We start from the raw sequence: 6,000 nt of genomic DNA on the forward strand, positions 1-6,000 counted from the left end.
GCGGTCACTGGAGCGGGACGCCTCGCCACGGGAGGAGGTGGTGCAGGCACCTGCCACCTTCCAGCCCGCCGGCCCACCTGTGGACGCCGCCGGACTACGTCGACCTCGTCAGCGACGACGACGACACCGGCGGCCACTGAAGACGGCGATGGCCACGACATCGATGGGCGCGGCAGGAGCGCGCGGGCAGCATTTTTTATTTTATTTTTATGTTAATTATGGAACTGGGCCGTTTAAGTGGACCGTGAAACTGGGCCGTTTTGTGGCCGTGACCCCTAAATATGTTTTAAGTTTTTTTAACTGCGTTTATTTACCTTTTTAGGTAGTTTATTTAAGTTTTTTTGTTTTCTTTAATCACGTCCACCCCGGACATGATTTGGTGTGCGGCCGCGCGTTGGGCGCACCCACGACCCTGTTGGAAATATGCCCTAGAGGCAATAATAAAAGTATTATTATTATATTTCCTTGTTCATGATAATTGTCTTTATTCATGCTATAATTGTGTTATCCGGAAATCGTAATACACGTGTGAATAACAGAGACCAACATGTCCCTGGTAAGCCTCTAGTTGACTAGCTCGTTGATCAACAGATAGTCATGGTTTCCTGACTATGGACATTGGATGTCATTGATAACGAGATCACATCATTAGGAGAATGATGTGATGGACAAGACCCAATCCTAAACATAGCACAAGATCGTATAGTTCGTTTGCTAGAGTTTTTCCAATGTCAAGTATCCTTTCCTTAGACCATGAGATCGTGTAACTCCCGGATGCCGTAGGAGTGCTTTGGGTGTACCAAACGTCACAACGTAACTGGGTGACTATAAAGGTATACTACGGGTATCTCTGAAAGTGTCTGTTGGGTTGACACGGATCAAGACTGGGATTTGTCACTCCGTATGACGGAGAGGTATCACTGGGCCCACTCGGTAATGCATCATCATTATGAGCTCATAGTGACCAAGTGTCTGGTCACGGGATCATGCATTACGGTACGAGTAAAGTGACTTGCCGGTAACGAGATTGAACAAGGTATTGGGATACCGACGATCGAATCTCGGGCAAGTAACATGCCGATTGACAAAGGGAATTGAATACGGGGTTGCTTGAATCCTCGACATCGTGGTTCATCCGATGAGATCATCGAGGAGCATGTGGGAGCCAACATGGGTATCCAGATCCCGCTGTTGGTTATTGACCGGAGAGTCATCTCGGTCATGTCTGCATGTCTCCCGAACCCGTAGGGTCTACACACTTAAGGTTCGGTGATGCTAGGGTTGTGAAGATATGTATATGCAGTAACCCGAATGTTGTTCGGAGTCCCGGATGAGATCCCGGACGTCACGAGGAGTTTCGGAATAGTCCGGAGGTGAAGAATTATATATAGGAAGTGCTGTTTCGGCCATCGGGACAAGTTTCAGGGTCACCGGTATTGTACCGGGACCACCGGAAGGGTCCCGGGGGTCCACCGGAAGGGTCCCGGGGGTCCACCGGGTGGGGCCACCCATCCCGGAGGGCCCCATGGGCCAAAGTGGGGAGGGAAACCAGCCCATAGTGGGCTGGTGCGCCCCCCTAGGCCCACCCCATGCGCCTAGGGTTGGAACCCTAGGGGTGGGGGGGCGCCCCACCTTGCCTTGGGGGCCACTCCAGCCCTGGCCGCCGCCCCCCCTAGGAGATCTCATCTCCTAGGGCCGGCGCCCCCCTAGGGGAGCCTATATATATGAGGGGGAGGGAGGGGGCAGCCGCACCTTGAGCCCTGGCGCCTCCCTCTCCCCTGCTACACCTCTCTCTCTCTCGTAGTATAAGGCGAAGCCCTGCTACTGTGACGCCCTGCATCCACCACCATGCCGTCGTGCTGCTGGATCTTCATCAACTTCTCCTTCCCCCTTGCTGGATCAAGAAGGAGGAGACGTCACGCTGACCGTACGTGTGTTGAACGCGGAGGTGCCGTCCGTTCGGCGCTAGGATCTCCGGTGATTTGGATCACGTTGTGTACGACTTCCTCATCCCCGTTCTTTGAACGCTTCCGCGCGTGATCTACAAAGGTATGTAGATGCAATCCTATCACTCGTTGCTAGATGAACTCATAGATGGATCTTGGTGAAACCGTAGGAAATTTTTTGTTTTCTGCAACGTTCCCCAACAGTGGCATCATGAGCTAGGTCTATGCGTAGTTCTTCTTGCGCGAGTAGAACACAATTTGTTGTGGGCGTAGATGTTGTCAACTTTCTTGCCGCTACTAGTCTTATCTTGCTTCAACGGTATTGTGGGATGAAGCGGCCCGGACCAACCTTACACGTACGCTTACGTGAGACTGGTTCCACCGACTAACATGCACTAGTTGCATAAGGTGGCTGGCGGGTGTCTGTCTCTCCTACTTTAGTTGGAGCATATTCGATGAAAAGGGTCCTTATGAAGGGTAAATAGAAGTTGACAAATCACGTTGTGGCTTTCACGTAGGTAAGAAAACGTTCTTGCTAGAACCCTAATGCAGCCACGTAAAACTTGCAACAACAATTAGAGGACGTCTAACTTGTTTTTGCAGCAAGTGCTTTGTGATATGATATGGCCAAAGTTGTGATGAATGATGAATGATATATATGTGATGTATGAGATGTTCATGCTATTGTAATAGGAATCACGACTTGCATGTCGATGAGTATGACAACCGCCAGGAGCCATAGGAGTTGTCTTTATTTTTTTATATGACCTGCGTGTCATTGAGAAACGTCATGTAAATTACTTTACTTTATTGCTAAACGCGTTAGCCATAGTAGTAGAAGTAATAGTTGGCGAGCAACTTCATGGAGACACGATGATGGAGATCATGGTGTCATGCCGGTGACAAGATGATCATGGAGCCCCAAGATGGAGATCAAAGGAGCTATGTGATATTGGCCATATCATGTCACTATTATTATTTGATTGCATGTGATGTTTACCATGTTTTGCATCTTGTTTACTTAGAACGACGGTAGTAAATAAGATGATCCCTCATAATAATTTCAAGAAAGTGTTCCCCCTAACTGTGCATCGTTGCGACAGTTCGTTGTTTCGAAGCACCACGTGATGATCGGGTGTGATAGATTCTAACGTTCACATACAACGGGTGTAAGACAGATTTACACATGCAAACACTTAGGTTGACTTGACGAGCCTAGCATGTACAGACATGGCCTCGGAACACAGAAGACCGAAAGTTCGAGCATGAGTCATATAGAAGATACGATCAACATGAAGATGTTCACCGACGTTGACTAGTTCGTCTCACGTGATGATCGGACACGGCCTAGTTGACTCGGATCATGTTATACTTAGATGACTAGAAGAGGGATGTCTATCTAAGTGGGAGTTCATTGAATAATTTGATTAGATGAACTTAATTGTCATGAACTTAGTCTAAAATCTTTACAATATGTCTTGTAGATCAAATGGCCAATGTAGTCCTCAACTTCAATGCGTTCCTAGAGAAAACCAAGCTGAAAGACGATGGCAACAACTACACGGACTGGGTCCGGAACCTTAGGATCATCCTCATAGCTGCCAAGAAAGAATATGTCCTACAAGCACCGCTAGGTGACGCACCCGTCCCACAGAACCAAGACGTTATGAACGCTTGGCAGACACTGTTGATGACTACTCCCTCGTTCAGTGCGGCATGCTTTACAACTTAGAGCCGGGGCTCCAAAAGCGTTTTGAGAGACATGGAGCATATGAGATGTTCGAAGAGCTGAAAATGGTTTTTCAAGCTCATGCCCGGGTCGAGAGATATGAAGTCTCCGACAAGCTCTTCAGCTGTAAGATGGAGGAAAATAGTTCTGTCAGTGAGCACATACTCACTATGTCTGGGTTACATAACCGCTTGACTCAGCTGGGAGTTAATCTCCCGGATGATGCGGTCATTGACAGAATCCTCCAGTCGCTTCCACCAAGCTACAAGAGCTTTGTGATGAACTTCAATATGCAGGGGATGGAAAAGACCATTCCTGAGTTATTTTCAATGCTGAAATCAGCAGAGGTAGAAGTCAAGAAGGAACATCAAGTGTTGATGGTGAATAAAACCGCTAAGTTGAAGAAGGGCAAGGGTAAAAAGAACTTCAAGAAGGACGTCAAGGGAGTTGCCGCGCCCGGTAAGCAAGCTACCGGGAAGAAGCCAAAGAATGGACCCAAGCCCGAGACTGGGTGCTTTTATTGCAAGGGAAGTGGTCACTGGAAGCGGAACTGCCCCAAATACTTAGCAGACAAGAAGGCCGGCAAAACGAAAGGTATATGTGATATACATGTAATTGATGTGTACCTTACCAGTACTCGTAGTAGCTCTTGGGTATTTGATACCGGTGCAGTTGCTCACATTTGTAACTCAAAGCAGGAGCTGCGGAATAAGCGGAGACTGGCGAAGGACGAGGTGACGATGCGCGTCGGGAATGGTTCCAAGGTCGATGTGATCGCCGTCGGCACGCTGCCTCTTCATTTACCTACGGGATTAGTTTTAAACCTCAATAATTGTTATTTAGTACCGAGTTTGAGCATGAACATTGTATCAGGATCTTGTTTGATACGAGATGGCTACTCATTTAAATCCGAGAATAATGGTTGTTCTATTTATATGAGAGATATGTTTTATGGTCATGCTCCGATGGTGAATGGTTTATTCTTAATGAATCTCGAGCGTAATGCTACACATGTTCATAGTGTGAGTACCAAAAGATGTAAGGTTGATAATGATAGTCCCACATACTTGTGGCACTGCCGCCTTGGTCACATAGGTGTCAAACGCATGAAGAAGCTCCATGCAGATGGACTTTTAGAGTCTCTTGATTATGAATCATTTGACACGTGCGAACCATGCCTCATGGGTAAACTGACCAAGACTCCGTTCTCAGGAACAATGGAGCGAGCAACCAATTTATTGGAAATCATACATACTGATGTGTGCGGTCCAATGAGCGTTGAGGCTCGCGGTGGCTATCGTTATGTTCTCACCCTCACTGATGACTTGAGTAGATATGGGTATGTCTACTTAATGAAACACAGGTCTGAAACCTTTGAAAAGTTCAAGGAATTTCAGAGTGAGGTTGAGAATCAACGTGACAGAAAAATCAAGTTCCTACGATCAGATCGTGGAGGAGAATACTTGAGTCACGAATTTGGCACACATTTAAGAAAATGTGGAATAGTTTCACAACTCACGCCGCCTGGAACACCTCAGTGTAATGGTGTGTTCGAACGTCGTAATCGCACTCTATTAGATATGGTGCGATCTATGATGTCTCTTACCGATTTACCGCTATCTTTTTGGGGATATGCTTTAGAGACTGCCGCATTCACTTTAAATAGGGCTCCGTCGAAATCCGTTGAGACGACACCGTATGAATTATGGTTTGGGAAGAAACCTAAGTTGTCGTTTCTAAAAGTTTGGGGATGCGACGCTTATGTCAAGAAACTTCAACCTGAAAAGCTCGAACCCAAGTCAGAAAAATGCGTCTTCATAGGATACCCTAAAGAAACTATTGGGTATACCTTCTACCTCAGATCCGATGGCAAGATCTTTGTTGCCAAGAATGGATCCTTTCTGGAGAAAGAGTTTCTCTCGAAAGAAGTAAGTGGGAGGAAAGTAGAACTTGATGAGGTATTACCTCTTGAACCGGAAAAGGGCGCAACTCAAGAAAATGTTCCTGAGGTGCCTGCACCGACTAGAGAGGAAGTTAATGATGGTGATCAAGATACTTCTGATCAAGCTCCTACTGAAATTCCTAGGCCCACAAGGACACGTTCCATACCAGAGTGGTACGGCAACCCTGTCTTGGAAATCATGTTGTTAGACAACGGTGAACCTTCGAACTATGAAGAAGCGATGGCGGGCCCGGATTCCGACAAATGGCTGGAAGCCATGAAATCCGAGATAGGATCCATGTATAAAAACGAAGTATGGACTTTGACTGACTTGCCCGATGATCGACGAGCCATAGAAAATAAATGGATCTTTAAGAAGAAGA

Source organism: Triticum urartu, chromosome 7A, assembly GCF_056163025.1.
Source record: "Triticum urartu cultivar PI428250 chromosome 7A, HENAU_Tu73, whole genome shotgun sequence".
In the NCBI taxonomy this organism is placed as follows: domain Eukaryota; kingdom Viridiplantae; phylum Streptophyta; class Magnoliopsida; order Poales; family Poaceae; genus Triticum; species Triticum urartu.